This window comes from Geotrypetes seraphini, chromosome 4, assembly GCF_902459505.1.
Source record: "Geotrypetes seraphini chromosome 4, aGeoSer1.1, whole genome shotgun sequence".
NCBI classification, from domain to species: Eukaryota; Metazoa; Chordata; class Amphibia; order Gymnophiona; family Dermophiidae; genus Geotrypetes; species Geotrypetes seraphini.
Genome location: NC_047087.1, coordinates 2,561,735 through 2,579,465, shown reverse-complemented (window position 1 = coordinate 2,579,465; position 17,731 = coordinate 2,561,735). Strand labels below are relative to the sequence as shown.

At 45.2% G+C, this 17,731-nt stretch overlaps 1 protein-coding gene across 4 annotated transcripts in view; it reads right to left on the bottom strand.

Moving 5' to 3' along the window:
- DHX38 (DEAH-box helicase 38) overlaps positions 1–17,731 on the bottom strand; it is a 370,469-nt gene that overhangs the window by 96,114 nt on the left and 256,624 nt on the right. The window lies entirely within an intron of this gene.

Sequence of the window (17,731 nt, the reverse complement as noted above, 5' to 3'; positions counted from 1 at the left end):
GAAAAGAAACAGCTGAGAGGAGATATGATTGAAGTCTACAAAATCCTGAGTGGAGTAGAATGGGTGCAAGTGGATCGATTTTTCACTCTGTCAAAAATTATAAAGACTAGGGGACACTCGATGAAGTTACAGGGAAATACTTTTAAAACCAATAGGAGGAAATTTTTTTTCACTGAGAATAGTTAAGCTCTGGAACGCGTTGCCAGAGGATGTGGTAAGAGCAGATAGCGTAGCTGGTTTTAAGAAAGATTTGGACAAGTTCCTGGAGGAAAAGTCCATAGTCTGTTATTGAGAAGGACCTGGGGGAAGCCACTGCTTGCCCTGTATTGGTAGCATAGAATATTGCTACTCCTTGGGTTTTGGCCAGGTACTAGTGATCTGGATTGGCCACCGTGAGAACGGGCTACTGGGCTTGATGGACCATTGGTCTGACCCAGTAAGACTATTCTTATGTTCACACACAGTTTTTTGTTAAATGTTTTCAGGCCTAAATTGCACCTAGAAATAAGAAAGTTTACTAGGAAGATTTTCTGGAAGATTTTTCCATAAAGGAGAATCTACAACCAACAATATGGAAGAACATATACTGGTACATTAATAACATAAGAATAGCCATACTGGAACAGACCAAAAGCTCCAACAAGCTCAGTATCCTGTTTCCAACGGTGGCCAACTCAGCTCCCAAATACCTAACAAGATCCCAAGTGGTAAAACAGATTTTATGCTTCTTATCTTAGAGTAAGCAGAGGATTTCCCCAAGCCATCTCAATAATGACCTATGGACTTATCTTTTAGGAAATTATCCAAACCTTTTTAAAATCCCGCTAAGCTAACTGATTTCACCATATTCTCTGACAATGAATTCCAGAATTTAATTACACAATGTGTGAAGAAATATTTTCTCCAGTTTATTTTAAATCTACTACTTAGTAGCTTCATCACATGTCCCCTAGCCCTAGTATTTTTAGAAAGAGTTCTTCAAGCTGAAGAGCCCTAGCCACTTTAGCCTTTCCTCATAAGGATGTTGTCCCATCGATTTTGCATTGAGATGTGTCAAGGTGGAGGTCATTGGTCTGACTCAGGAGACAACTCTTCTGCCGATGATAATGCCGACCCTAATAATTGAGATCAAGCAGGGGAGCGCAACCTTGTATTCAATTGTTCTCTCGGGGTTTCCGCAGCTGGCATTGTACTTGTTGCAGGTTTCTGGGTCTTGCTGCGTTTTTGTCAGTAGAAACCAATGTTTCGGCCATCATGCTGTATCTTTCTTCAGAGTATGCTCTGAATTCTGCAGTGTGACTTTGGAAATAGTGGGTTCACTGGCCTGATTGGGAACAGGGTAGTCCACCAATTTGAATTTTGGCGGGAAAGTAAGTAGGCCAGAAATTTGAATTTTTTTTTTTTTATTTATACAAATTTAACAATTTTAATATCAAATGATATCAAAGAAAAAGGATTCTTACACAAAGTTTTACAATCATTATACATATAACACAAAATTCCTTTTCAAGCCCACAAGACTGGGGAGCCATACTACAATATCAACCAACTTAAGATACAAAGAAAACTAAGAATTGGTTCTTGATTCATATGAATCTTGACCATTCCCTATTTATTGGGACTCTGACATCCTCCAACTTTCTCAGTAGTGAAACATTAAACCAACAAACTTCATTTCTGTTCTCGAGCCATTAGAAATTGTTGTAATTGAATGGGGTCCCAAAATACATATTCAATGTCCTGTAATTTAACAAGACATTTACATGGCAATTTTAGATAAAATGATGCCTCAAGAGCTAAAACTCTTGTTCTTAATTTCAAGAATTCTTTCATTCTTAACTGCGTAGCTCTTGAAACATCAGGAAAAATCCTAACCAAATCTCCACAGAATTTTGTCAACCTATTTTTAAAGTAAAGTTTCATTATTAACATTTTATCTCTCTCACTCATGCATGTTATTACCATAGTGGACCTATTCTGAATCACATCTTGACTATCTTCCAAAAATTCTGTCAAATTTATTTCATTTGTGACCAGATGGTCATCCTCCTGGTCGGGTTGTATTTTCTTTTGCGGAATATAATAATAGTTATTAATTGGGAAAGTTTCCGCATTGGGTAATCCCAGTATTTCTTTAAAAAATTTCCTTAACAAAATTTCAGGAGATAATAAATGAGTCAATGGGAAATTAACCAAGCGGAGATTACTCACTCTATTCATATTTTCCAACATTTCCATTTTAGAGTGTAGCACCGTAGAATCCTTAACAGCAGATACTGAGACAGCTTGCAATGTATTACTTTGAGTTTCTACCACACTTAATCTTTTATTCAAACAACTTAAATTGGAATCCACATTCACAAACTTTTGAGACACAGACTGTGAATAATGCAATGTTTGTTTCGAGAAACCCTTCAACTCTAGAAATAACTAACCACAAATCTTTAAGGGTAATATCTTGTTTTTCTACTGCTAGTGGTTGATCCTCTACAACACCTGAAAATTCAGGTGGTTTAGGTATATCAGTAAAGACTAATTTACTTATTTGCGTAGAAGGAATCACATATTCAGTAGAAATAGCAGGAGTAATCTTCCTGCTATCACCAGATACTGGGTGAAGGGGGGGTCCTTCCAATGGGATTCATCGATGCGCCCGACATGGGAGAGTTCATATCAAGTAAAGGTTGTGATGGATTATCTGTAGAAAAAGTCAAATGCCTGTCCATTGGACCAGAAACAGCAGGTGTTGAGCTCATAGGCTTAATTTTCCTTTTCCCCATGATATGAAAGATTAAAGTTATACAACCTGAGTTCACGCTCCCTGGCTCCTCGTTGCTCCAAGGGGCTCCCAAGGGGCGAGACCTTCCCCTTCGGCCACGCCCTGCGGCTGCAACCGCGGCAGTGGTCTTAGTTTTAAAGGTGAACAAATCAAGAGAGACGGACCCGATGATGTCAGGGGTCCGTCTCTTGCAGTGCCTGCCCGATTCCACCACCGAGCACCTGCCGCTGCTGCGGGAGACACAGGGCAGCAAAAGATCTCCTCCGGCGTCCAGCAGGTAAAGAACAGCTCCCCTAGAAATTTGAATTTTGTAGTGAAAGTCCATAGAATGGAAAAGTCTCTGGTAGGTTTAAAACTGTTCTCCCCATGGAGCTGGGTTAGATGTTCTCTCAGGGTTTCCGCAGCTGGCATTGTGCTAAAACTGTTCTCCCCATGGAGCTGGGTTAGATGTTCTCTCAGGGTTTCCGCAGCTGGCATTGTGCTTGCTGTCCTCAATTGATGCTTCAATGTATTCTCTGCCTGAGGCAGGCATGGAACCCTTTAGCACCTGTGAAGACTGTGTCTGCAGTAGACCTGAAACTCTTGTCCAAGCATATCCCAGATCTCCTCCTGGAGAGACAATGCCGGTACTGCAAGAGACATTAGTATGGAGCAGTCTGTTGTACTGGATGTCGGGGCATGGAACACCTCAATGTCAAGGCACAGTTATGAGGAGACACCAGCTGGATGGAAGGGGAGTGCTCTTTGGTGCGTCGACACTTGGAAGGATGCAGTACCATGCCTAGAAGGGGAAGAATATTTGTGCTGTTCAAGACACAGAGGAAGATGAGGTAGAGTTCTGCCTCTGTAAGAAGCCTCATGCCTAATGCTCTGGATGTGGTGTCAGTACACTTAGTGCTGATGTCGATGCCCAAGTCATAGAAAGCTGGGTGACGGGTTCTGAGTCCTCTGCCATGCTCAACGTCGATGCCAACGCAATACTGAAAAGTATTTTAAACTGAAGTTTTTGGGCTTTCACTATCCTCTTTTGGATACAGAGACTGAAATCATAGCAAATGTCCTGATGTTCAGGACCCTGATACTGGACTCACCAATTTTGACTGTCAGAGCTTGACATGGTCAGATTACATTGAGAACATTTCTTAAGCCACATGGTACCCCTCTTTGATATGCAAGGGAAAATGGCCAACACAAAGTTAAAAGGCTTGATAACCTAGGAAGCTTGAATAATTAGGATGCTCCCAGGAGGAAAAAAGGTCTCTGAGTGGTCTGAAAGCCAAAAAAAAAAAAAAGTTGATGAAAATGAAATGAAGTCAGGTAAAATACTGGAAAATAATAAAAACAAGAAATTATGAGGAAAACAATGAAAAACAGTACAGGAAGCACAAGAAAGGATAAAAGTTTCACGTGCTGAAAACTGAAGACATAACTTCTCAGCTCTGCACAAAATGAAGAACTGATGGTCCTGCAAGCTGACACCAGGCAGGAATGCACCAACATCCACACCCACAGTATGGGTACTACTTAAAGATTTAAACTGACGGCACACTTGGGTTGATGACATCACCCACATGTGAGAATATTATGCCTGCTTGTCCTCAGAAAATGCCCTATTTACCTCATACAGGATTTGCAGGTAGTGTGTGGCACAGGGGTTAGAGCATGGGTCAGACCAGTGGTCCATCGTGCCCGGCAGTCTGCTTCTGCGGCAGCCCTTAGGTCAAAGACCAGTGCCCTAACTGAGTCTAGCCTTACCTGCGTACATTCTGGCTCAGCAGGAACTTGTCTAATTTTGTCTTGAATCCCTGGAGGGTGTTTTCCCCTATAACAGCCTCCGGAAGAGCGTTCCAGTTTTCTACTACTCTCTGGGTGAAGAACATCCTTATGTTTGTACAAAATCTATCCCTTTTTAACTTTAGAGAGTGTCCTCTCATTCTCTCTATCTTGGAGAGGGTGAGCAACCTTTCTTTATCTACTAAGTCTATTCCTTTCATTATCTTGAATGTGTTAATCATGTCCCCTCTCAGTCTCCTATTTTCAAGGGAGAAGAGGCTTAGTTTCTCTAATCTCTCACTGTATGGCAACTCCTCCAGCCCCTTAATCATTTTAGTCACTCTTCTCTGGACCCTTTTGTGTCCTTCTTCATGTACTGCAACCAGTGCTGGATGCAGTATTCTAAGTGGGGATGTACCATGGCCCAGTACAGCAGCATGATAACCTTCTCCGATCTGTTCGTGATCCCCTTCATAATCATTCCTAGCATTATGTTCGCCCTTTTTGCCGCCACTGCACATTGCATGGATGGCTTCATTGAGTTGTCAACCAGTACTCCCAAATCTCTTTCCTGGGGGGTCTCTCTGAGTACCGCACCGCACATCCTGTACTCATGTATAAGATTTTTATCAACATGTATCACCTTACACTTATCTATGATAAACCTCATTTTCTATGTCGCGGTCCATTTCTCGAGCGTGTTTATGTCACGTTGCAGGTCTTTGCAATCCTTCTGTGTCTTCACTTCTCTGAATAACTTCATATCGTCTGCAAATTTAATCACCTCGCTCGTCGTACCAATTTCCAGGTTGTTTATAATAAATATGTTGAAGAGCACGGGTCCAAGCACCAAACTCTGCAGCTCTCCACTTGTGCCGCTTTTCCAGTCCGAGTATTGTCCATTTACTCCCACTCTCCTATCCGCCAACCAGTTTTTAATCCACGTGAGTATTTCACCCTCGATTTCATGGCTTGCAATTTTTCAAAGTAGTCGTTCATGCGGGACCTTGTCGAACGCCTTCTGATTATCCAGTTATACAATGTCTACTGGGTCACCATTGTCTACCTGGCTATTTACTCCCTCGAAGTGCAGCAAATTCATCATCTTCCTTTGCTAAAGCCGTGCTGGCTGGTCCTCATCAGATTGTGTCCGTCAAGGTGATCAATGATGCGGTCCTTTATCAGCACCTCTACCATCTTTCCCCACAGTCCAAAGACCACGAAGTATATGTTGTACCATTGAAATTTACCATGTATGATCGCAATAACAGAAATTCTTTGAACCGATTGAGGACAGCAATCAGACAACAATAAAAATTAAACTTTGAATTTTAGAGATAAAGGATAACAGTAAAGTTTCTGTACTGTATGTAGTTACAGCAAAAGCCATGTTGAAATGGAGATAGTATGGAAAACTTGTCTATATAACTTGATAATTGTTTAGAGATTTTGGACTCAATTAATTTGGTTAATAAAGGTATATTAGCGATTGTGCGATAGTTTATCAGAACAGATTGATCTAAGAACGGACCTATTAATAAAGGGGTAAGAACTATATGAACTATCGATGTCGAAAAATAGCCAGAATCTAGAAAACAATTTATCAATGAAGTTAACCAAGAAATAGCCTGGCCTGGAATATCTCAAACAATGTAAGATGGACATGGATCGAGGGAGCAATTACTCAGACTTACTCTTTCTTCTATGAAACTGTGCGGGGAGCTGCACTGAATGGCCCACGCTGCTCCAGATGCTTATAGGAACTCAATGAGCATCGGGAGCAGCACGGACCATTCAGCATGGCTCTCTGTGCCAAAAACCGCTAACGTGGTTTCGTAGAAGAGGGGTTAGTCTATTGCATAAGGTTGAAACCTGGTCTTCCGTTGTATATGCAAATTAAGAGGTATGTAAAAAAGTGTACAGTGTATTTAGCTGCAATAGTAAACCAGCCGAAGGGAGACTGTAGGAGCTGTGCCTAGTCCAGAGCACATGGTAGAACAGTCCTGAGCACATGGCAGAACAGTGAGCGAAGCAGGGAGCAGAGAGTGTGCTAGCAGGAAAGAGCGGAGAGAGGAGCAGAGAAGGAGGTGCTAGCAGGGAAAGAGGTGAGAGCTAACTCCGCCCACCCCCAACGTCACCAGCCAAACTCTCCCCATAAAATGGGACGAGCCAACGGCAGAGTCCACAGTGCAAGGCCAGCCGAAGGGAGACTGTAGGAGCTGTGCCAAGTCCTGAGCACATGGTAGAACAGTGAGCGGAGCAGGGAGCAGAGAGTGTGCTAGCAGGAAGGAGCGGCTAGAGGAGTAGAGAAGGCGGTGCTAGCAGGGGAAGATCCGAGAGCTAACTCCGCCCACCCCCGACGTCACCAGCCAAACTCCCCCCATAAAAGGGAACGAGCCAACGGTGCGCAGCCGTTCGGCGCACGGCAAAGGCGCTTGCCTTAGCGACAGCGCCTTTGCGAAGAGCCTTAAGAAGAGCCTAATCTTTACCCTATTCTTTAAACTTTATTCTAAACTTTCACCCTAACCCACAGGCAGACACCCTCACAAATACCCTAATCATTCAAACTCTATTCTTTAAATCTTATCCTAAAATTTCACCCTGACTCACAAGCAGACACTCTCTCAAATACCCTAATCTTTCAAACTCTCACTCTGATCTTTCAATCTCTCACTCTGACTCACAGACAGATATTTCTTCTAAATCTCTAACTTACTCACTATCAGGCAGACCTCAGCTACAACTTGGTTATGGCAGGGAGAACAAGAAGCGCCATGTCTGCAATCAAGACCAACTGTCCGGTAACTGGGGGGACCCAGGGGGCGACCACGGTATGTGTGCAGAAGGAGGAGGACCCAGGACTGTGGACAGAGGTCTCCGTGCAGACCGAGATCATCCCCCTCCCCCCCCCCTGTTTGTCACAGTCTCTACATAGACAGAGGAGGTCAACCAGCTAGACAGACACATCATGCAGGAACTTAGGAGTCTCAGGGAGGAGGTGAAACGCCTGAGAAGCATCCGAGAGGATGAGGCCTACATTGACGGAGTAGTCCAGGAGCTGTCCCAAATCACCGAGCTGGCCCAAGACATGTCCTCCCTTGAGACACCCAAATCACCAGCTTTGAAACCACCAATTGGTGTACAGGAGATGGCTGGAGATGCTGACTCCTGGCAGCTGGTGACCTCCTCAACGGGCAAACACCGGAAATCCCCCCTCCCCCTCTTTCAATCTCTTCACCCTCTTCTTCTTTTTCTCACCAACAGGGCAGCTTTACATCCACCCCACAACTCACCCTGAGGAACAGATTCCAGATCCTACAGGTAGAAGATGTCGACAAGGAGCAGGAGGATGCCGACAAGGACAGGAGGTAGTCCAGCGCACGGCTCCAACTCTGGGGACAACTGATCGGCTCCCCCCAAAGAAGCGCAGAGTAATAGTCATTGGGGACTCCGTGCTGAGGGACACCGAGGGACCAATCTGCAGACCGGATATGCAGTCAAGGGAGGTTTGCTGTCAGCCTGGAGCCAGGGTCCGAGATGTCACCGCCTGTCTTGATAGGCTTCTCAAGCCCCAAGATCACTTCCCCATGCTCCTCATCCACATTGGCACAAACAACACTGCTACGAACACCCCGGAGAACATAACTAGAGACTTTGGAGCACTGGGTGAGAGGCTGAAGCAGACAGGAGCGCAGGTGGTCTTCTCCTCGATCCTCCCAGTTAGAGGCAAAGGAAGTGCCAGGGATGAGCATATACTGAGGACTAACAAGTGGCTTCAAGGATGGTGCCGGGAAATGAACTTCGGATTCCTGAACCATGGAGAGGCGTTGCAAGGACTTCAGGGATCAGACGGACTCCATATGACCAGCAGGGGTAAGCACGTCTTTGGAAACTGACTAGCCCGCCTGCTTCATAGGGCTTTAAACTAGGTAAGTCAGGGGAGGGTACCCACTCAGATACAAGTGCAGTAAGGAACGATCCTGACGAGGTGAGTCGAAACTCCGATTCTAAGTCCAAAGTAAGTGCCCCCATTGCAAACAATTCTCTAGGAGTCACAGGGACTTAGCATCACGGGGTATGGAGGGCTATGTAGGCAATAAGTTTAGGCAATAAGATTCTAGAGTTAGAGACCAAAATAATGAATGCCAACCTTGACGTGGTGGCAATATCCGAAACTTGGTTCACAGACTCTCATGGGTGGGATATGGCTATACTGGGATACAACTTATTTCGTCAGGACAGAGAGGGAAAGTCAGGGGGAGGGGTGGCACTATACATTAAAGAAGACATCAAAACTACCAGAATCACAGATGTCAAGTACACCGGGGAATCTCTCTGGGTAAACCTGGCCAGAGGCAGGGAAAAATGCCTGTATCTTGGTGTAGTATATAGACCTCCAAGACAACTGGAAGACAAAGACTCAGAATTAATTGAAGACATAGAGAATATCACTCTACGGGGAGACGCTGTTCTGCTAGGGGACTTCAACATGCCTGCCGCAGATTGGAACTCATACTCATCAACAACCAGCGGCAGCAGGAGACTGTTAACATCCATAAAGGGAGAACGACTCAAACAAATGGTATTGGAACCCACTAGGACCCAGGCGATCCTGGACCTGGTACTCACCAATGGGGATAGTGTCTCGAAGGTCTCGGTAGGAGATATGCTAGCCTCCAGCGACCACAACATGGTATGGTTCTACCTCAGGAAAGGTTTCCCTAGATCAAACACGAAAACAAAAGTACTCAACTACTGAGGCACTGACTTTGAACGCATGGGAGATTTCGTCCACCGGACACTGCAGAATCAAGCTACGACCGATGATGTGGAAGCTATGTGGTCATCCCTGAAATCTACCATACATGAAGCGACAAGCCTCTACATTAAATCAGTACACAAACGGCAGAGAAACAACAAACCCCAATGGTACTCTGCAGAAATCTAGCACCTCGTCAAGGAGAAGAAAAAAGCATTTATTTCCTACAAAGAACAGAGACTAGGGAAGCTAAACTAGAACATAGGGCGAGGTCTGCAGCGAACAAAACAGCAGTCAGGGAGGCCAAACTTTGAGTGGAAGAGACTCTGGCAAAGAACATGAAGAAAGAGGACAAATCCTTCTTCAGGTATATTAGTGATAGGAAAAAGAACACAGACGGGATAGTACGCCTTAGAAAACCAGATGGGAACTGCGCAGAATCAGATTCCGATAAAGCAGAACTACTGAATGAATACTTCTGCTCGGTCTTCACCTGCGAGGCACCGGGGCACGGTCTGCAGTTGCAGGCAAGGTCCAGCGTGGAAGACCCGTTTCAGGAATTTCGAGTTCACACCTGGCGACGTCTACTACGAACTGGCAAGACTCAAGGTGACCAAAGCCATGGGACCAGACAATCTATACCCCAGGGTGCTCAGTGAGTTGCATGATGTCCTGGCAGAACCGCTATCAGGACTCTTCAATCTCTCCCTAAGTTCGGGGAGAGTCCCCATAGACTGGAAAACAGCTAATGTCGTTCCACTGCACAAAAAGGGTTGCAGGGCAGAGGCTGCAAACTACAGACCGATGAGTCTCACATCAATAGTATGCAAACTCATGGAAACAATAATCAAACGTAAATTGGACGCAATCTTGGATGAGGAGAATCTACGGGATCCCAGTCAACACGGATTCACCAAGGGTAGGTCCTGCCAATCCAATCTCATCAGCTTCTTTGACTGGGTAACAAAACAGCTGGACTTGGGAGAATCCGTGGACGTCGTATACCTAGACTTCAGCAAAGCTTTCGATAGTGTCCCGCATCGCAGGTAGAGAGCTGCACGGGAACGGGGATGACGGGGATCCCGCGGGTTCCCCCTTTGGGTCACGGGGATCCCGTGGGGACGCCCCCTAGGGTCGCAGGGATCCCGTGGGGACGCCCCCTAGGGTCGCGGGGATCCCGTGGGGACGCCTCCGAGGGACGCGGGGTTCCTGCGGGGTTGGATCGCAGTGCACTCGAGCCGCGAGGGTAGTCTCCTTCTCCTTACCTGCCCTGTCGCAGCACACAGCCGAACGGAAATCTTCCCGATGTCAGCGCTGATGTCGGAGGGAGGGCTTAAGCAAAGCCCTCCCTTCCTCCAACGTCAGCGCTGACATCAGGAAGACTTCCGGTCGGATGTTTGCGGCAGAGCAGGTAGGGAGAAGGCAATGGCGTACGAAAGAGGGGGGAGGGGGCGGTCCGCCCCGGAGAATGTGCACAGCCGGTCAGGTCCCCCGATCGACCGACAACAGGCCCGGCCGACAAATCTCCCTGCCCTGTAGCCGCGAATCTAAATTACCTCTTACAGCAGTTTCACTACTCCAGCTGCTGTAAGAAGGTAATTTAGATTCGCGGCTACAGGACAGGGAGATTTGTCCGACCGGGCCTGTTCTGTTGTCGGTCGGGTGCAAAAGCGCCACAAAGGTGGAGGCAGGGAGGGAGGAAAGGTGGAGTGGAGAAGAAAAGACGCTTAAGGGGGGAGAAGGCCGCTGAAAGCACTGGGGAAGACAAAGGGGTGGAAAAGAACGCTGAAAGGACATGGGGTAAACGGGAGGGGGGGAAGGACCCTGAAAGCACTGGGGAAGACAAAGGGGTGGAGAATGCCACTGAAAGGACATGGGGAAAACAGGGGTGGAGAAGGCCGCTGAAAGGACATGGGGAAGACAGAGGGGGGAGAAGGACGCTGAAAGGACATGGGGAAGGCAGAGGGGGGAGAAGAATGCTGCCTGACAGGACATGGGGAAGATGGTGGGGGAGAAGGACACTGAAAGGAAATGGGGAAGAGGGAATGGGAAGAAGACGCTGGCAGGGAAGAAGGCAGAGGTGCCAGACTATGGGGGGAGCGGAGGGAAAAAGATGGGTGCCAGACCAATTTGGGAGGGGGGAGAAAGGGAGAGGCACAGTAACAGAGCAAATGGAAGACACAGAGAGAAGAGAGGCAGTGGATGGAAGGAATTGAATGAGAACATGAAGAAAGCAGAAACCAGGATAAAGTAGTATATTAGTTGTGTTGATAAAAATTTATAAACATTAGAGGCTCTGGTAGAAACCCGTTTACAAAGTATGTATTCTTCCCAATTAATATTTCCAAATTAATAAAGTCTTTTTGCTTATTTTTAAATGGGTTTCTACCAGAGCCTTTAATTCAGTAGCATAATTAAATGAAATAACTATTTCTGTAGTTTATAGGGATGGGCGGGGACGTAGGGGATTCCTCGCGGGGACGTAGGGGATTCCTCGTGGGGACGGGCGGGGACGGAGGGGATTCCTCGCGGGGACGGGTGGGGACGGAGGGATTCCTCACGGGGACGGGTGGGAATCTTCACGGGGACGGGTGGGGCTTTGACGGGGACGGGTGGGATTTCTGTCCCCGCGCAACTCTCTAATCGCAGGCTGTTGTGCAAGATGAAATCAATGGAGCTGGGAGAAACACTAACTACATGGGTCAATGACTGGCTGAGTGGCAGACTTCAGAGGGTGGTGGTTAACGGTACATTACATTACATTACATTAGTGATTTCTATTCTGCCTGTGCCTTGCGGTTCTAGGCGGATTACAAATTATAAGAGATCTGGACATTACCGAGAGAATTGCGTAACAACGATTATCTAGAGAAATTACATAACAGTGATTCATGTACTTTACATGGTGTGGTAGAGGATTCAATTGTAAGAATTACATAGCAGAGAATCAAGTGATAACAGGATACAGTAGAGAATATCAGTATATATGGGTTACAGACTAGAAGTTACCTAATAATGACGTAAGAAGTTTGTTGGATAGTGAGGTAAATGCTTATATAGGAGTCAGAATATGTTTGGAAGGACAGGTTCTAGGAGAAGACTAATGTGTTATTCAATAGAGGGAGAGCTTGTGCGAAAGGGGAGGATATTAGTTGGTACCCTCTCTAAAACATCGGAGGTGACCAGTGGAGTGCCGCAGGGCTCGGTCTTGGGCTCGCTCCTTTTCAACATATTCATAGGGGACCTACTCAGGGGCTTCAAGGTAAGATAACGTTATTCGCTGACGACGCCAAACTATGCAATATAGTGAGACACGGCAATTCACCTGATAGTATGACACAGAACCTACATTTGTTGGAGCTTTGGTCCTCGACCTGGCAGCTGGGCTTCAACGCTAAGAAATGCAAGATCATGCACCTCGACAGCAGAAATCCATGCAGAACTTACACCTTGAATGGTGAGACCTTAGCTAGAACTTCAACAGAACGAGACTTGGGAATGATCATCAGCGCAGACATGAAAACTGCTGATCATGTGAAGAAGGCTTCATCTAAGGCAAGACAGTTGTTAGGTTGCATCCGCAGGAGTTTCGTCAGCCGGAAGCCTGAAGTCATAATGCCCATTATACAGAACCATGGTGAGACCTCATTTGGAATACTGTGTGCAATTCTGGGGGCCACACTACTGAAAAGATGTGCTGAGAGTAGAGTCGGTGCAACGGATGGCCACCAGGATGGTCTCGGGGTTCAAGGATCTATCGTACGAGGAAAGGCTGGAAAATTTGCGGCTGTACTCACTCGAGGATGGTAGGGAGAGAGGAGAAATGATCGAGACGTTTAAGTATATTACCGGCTGTATCGAGATGGAAGAAGAGATTCTCTTTCTCAAAGGACCCTCAGCCACAAGAGGGCATCCGCTCAAACTCAGGGGCGGGAAATTTCATGGCGACACCAGGAAATATTTCTTCACCGAGAGTGGTTGATCCTTGGAACGAGCTCCCGGTGCAGGTGATCGAGGCAAACAGCGTGCAAGAATTTAAGAGCAAATGGGATGCCCATGTGGGATCCCTTAGAGAGTTAAGCCAAGGGAACCTGTCACCAGGAGTGGGATCCCTAGGAGAGTAGACTTGGGGGTGGGTCAGTAGAGTGGGCAGACCTGATGGGCTATGGCCCTTATCTGCCGTCATCTTCTATGTTTCTAGTATTACATGTGTGCATACATAGGACAACTGATCAGATATAAACATGTGCATATAAGTAGGATGATGGATTATGGCACAATCATGCCGGTATTAATAACTCTGCAACACCACCACAGAGCCCATGTATTGTAACACCTCACAACTCCTTATGGTAACATCTCTCTACAGAAGCTAATGTATCATAACATGTTTACAGAAGCTATGTAGTTTAGCACCTTTGCAAAGGCTCATGTAGACCGCTCTGAAATGACTCCCCAGTCATTAGTAGCAGTATAGAAGCTCTCAATAATCATAACACGTAATATTACTTTATCAGACCAAGCCCCATGCACAGTGGGTTTACTGGATCATACAGCAGAGCCAGTAGTCTGGTTTTAGACTCTAAAGGATGTAGTATGGGAGTGTAAGAAATTTTTGAAGGATTATTTAGAGCTTAACATGAGCTCAGACCTCCCTGTTTCAGTTGTCTGGGACCTAGAAACGGCAGTGACTAGGGACTTATTTTTAAAACATGCAGCATTGAAAAAGAAAGCGAGAGAGTCATTACGGACTCATTTTGTTTCTTTGATATCTTACCTGGAAGCACAACATAAAAGTACGGGAGCCCCTAAGACCTTGAAAGGCCTCCAGGGAGTTAGACTCTCCTAGGAGAGTTTACATCAAGAGGACCTTCAATTTGCATTACACAGGGTTCCACAAGATATTATGAACACTCAGATACAGCTAGCGCTACCTTGGCATATAAACTATGTAAAGCTAAGGCCAAGCACTTGATGGAGAAGGTTAAGGATTGTGCTGGCCAGCTTATTTACAAATCATCATTAACAAGAGCCTGCTTCAAAAAGTTCTTAGAGGAGTTATATACTAGGGATGACTCCCTTAAAGGTAGTTCTATTGATACCTACTTAAGGTCCACACAGCTACCTACTCTTACAAATGAACAGAGAGTTTGATTGGATGGCATAATAAGACCATATGAGCTTACTAAAGCGATCTGATCAATGCCTGTAGGGAAATCACCAGGATTGGACGGCCTCCCTTTAGAGTGTTATAAAAACTTTTGCAGAAAATTTATCTCCCTTGCTGACAGATTTTATGCACAATATTAGTGAATGAGGTAAACTCCCTCCATTTATGCTGGAAGCTTGGATTTCAGTCATACCGAAGCAGGGAAAAGATAAGGTGGAATGTCCCTCATATAGACCCACTCAAGAACCCTCCCCCTTAAGCATTTCCTCGAAGTGAACCCACATGTTGGACAAAGTATTGGCTGATTGGCTTGGTAAGGTTCTGCCTGATCTTTGTCCCCAGGAGACAAGCTGCAGATGACATCCATAAAATTGTTAATTTTAATTTTTTAGCCTGTAGAGGTGGTCAGCAGTCTTTTCCCCTAAGGATCAACACTGAAAAAGCTTTCGACAAGGTCCATTGGCCCTTTATGGACAAGGTACTGCAATCAATGGGGTTAGGGACAGTATTCAGGTCCTGGATTTTAGAATTATACTCATCCCCTCGGGCATGTGTGCGGGTGAACAGAGGTAACTCTTAGATGTCTGCTTTTATTTGTGTTGTGGAACCCCCTGGCTTCGGTCATCCGGTACAACTGTGGCATTCAAGGCACAGCCATTGACAATACCAAGTATAAAATTAGCTTATCTGCAGACGATATTCTGTTGTCTCTGACATCTCCTCTCACTGTCTTGCCCAACCTGTTAGCAGAACTCTGGCTTTAAGACAGAGATTCTTAATCTCACTATAACTGAGAGAACATTGCAGACTATTCGGACATCCTTCCCTTTTTGATGGGAAAAGGGGGAAATGAAATATCTTGGAGTTTGGCTATGCCCTAATTATAAGGACCTCTTTGAAGCTAATTATATAAAAACATTTTCCGCAATTCGGGTGGACTTGCACAATTGGAGGACCCGGACTTTGACTTCAGAATGAATGTTATGCCTAGATTGCTTTACTATTTCAGGTCCTCCCGGTGCCAGTCTCTCGTCAGACACTATGCTCCCTTCAAAGTGGCTTGCATAGCTTTATTTGGGGTGGATCCGGAACATGGGGGTTTGAGAGTACCAGGTCTTTGGAACTATTACAGAGCAGCTCAAGCCCACTCAGTCATAGAATGGTTTAAGCAATGGGTTCAAATTGAGCAAACACAAACTGGCCCTGCTCCTTTACAACCTTCAGTTGTTCATACCTTTTGGATCTGGGACTCTCCGAGTCCTATTTCTGACTTTCAATTCTCACGCTCTACTCCTATCTTCTATAATCCTGAGTTCCCTCCAGGACAAGCCCCTTCAATCTACTGGACTTGGGAACCTGAGGCCAACTTTATGATGATGGGAGCGATATGATTTCTTTTAAGCAACTGGTCAGGGATTATGATCTTCCTTCCTCGCATCATTACGCTTACAAGCAACTTACCTATCCTCTGTCCATCTAAGTGGTTTAAACCTTGCTTAACTAGTTTATTAGGATTTTATTAGGATTTTATATACCGCCTATCAAGGTTATCTAAGCGGTTTTACAATCAGGTACTCAAGCATTTTCCCTATCTGTCCCGGTGGGCTCACAATCTATCTAACGTACCTGGGGCTATGGAGGATTAAGTGACTTGCCCAGGGTCACAAGGAGCAGCGCGGGGTTTGAACCCACAACCCCAGGGTGCTGAGGCTGTAGATCCAACCACTGCGCCACACACTCCTAGTTCTTACACTTTCTTGGAAAATGTGTGTGAAGATTTCTGTACAAGATTTTGGGTGAGTGAATGGGAACAAAAATTAGGATGTACCTATTCATCAGAAGACTGGGGAAAATGGAGGGCTCTCTCTAAAAATTGCAATCACATCTAATGTTAAGATTTTGTATCACTGGTACTTATCACCCGATCGTCTTCACCAATGGTTCCCCAAGGTCTCACCTTTGTGTTGGCAACAGGAACAATGGGGCATATCTGGTGGACTTGTCCGAAAGCAGAAGTTTTTTGGAGAACCATGTGCTTCCAGATCAAGTGAATCACAGGACTGACAATACATGGGACCCTGGGATCTTTCTCGAAAATAGGGAGATTCCTGGCTTGTGAAAACATCAAACTTTTTGGGTTTGACATTTGCTACATGTTGCTAAGCTTACACTGGCTTCTGCTTGGAAGACCCCAGATGTCCCAATGCTGACTAAATGAAGAGTGAGACTATTTACATTATATAAGCTGGAAAAACTGACAGTACTTAGACACAATACTATGTCTAAATGGGGGGTCAGTCAAAAACTTGAACTTTGTAAATGAATAGGACAATATTTGCATTTTTCTAAGTGACCTTTGGCATTGGGCTCACCTTCCCCCCTCTTCCCTTCTTTTGTTTTTGTCTTAATTAACCTCTATGAAAACTAAAATAACATTTTTTAGCAAAAGGACCCACTGCTGCTGTTAAAGAACTGTGTAATAGTGCTAGTAGGTGTGTGATTTGAACATTGCACCTACTGTTCTTGTTTCAATTTGGGCCAGTGAACTACAGCCTTGGAATTCAGCCTATCGACTTCCTGGCTGCTCTGGACAGACACGGGGATTTGTCTTTGGCTGATCCACATGCAGTTGCAGGAGGAAAAGGAGAATGAAGATCTGTATGTGCCGAGAGCACGATTGCATGATCACTACAAGCAGGTGAACTTATGTTTCCAGGATGTAAAGGCAGCTCTGACTTTGGAACCAAAGCACAGTGGGGCTCAAGCCTTGAGAGAAAAACTAATGACAAAAGCTGGAGAAGCCAAAGTGCTAGCTATCAGCAGAGCACTAGAAGGAAAGCTTGAGGAGGCCCTTCAGAAGATCAATTTGACCATAGAGAGTCAACCCTCTGAAGCCCAGTACTATATTATCAGGTACTCAGATACTATTCCTTGTTAGTGTACATTATATAAATTAATGACGATTAAAAAAATAATCAACTGTTTTAAAAAAGACTCTTGTTTCATAAATTAAAAAAAAGCTCTGGAACAAGAGGGCACAGGATAAACTCAGGAGCAATTTAAGGAAATATTTCTTTATAGAAAAAGAATGATAGATGTGTGGAACAGACTGCTAATGGAGGTGGTAGAGACTAGGATTGTTATGTGAATTCAAGAAAGCATGGGACAAGCACATGGATGGGAAGACAGGATAGCTCATTTGACCATTATCTGCTTCCTTTTCCGTTTCTACCCCCCAAATGCTTGGAAC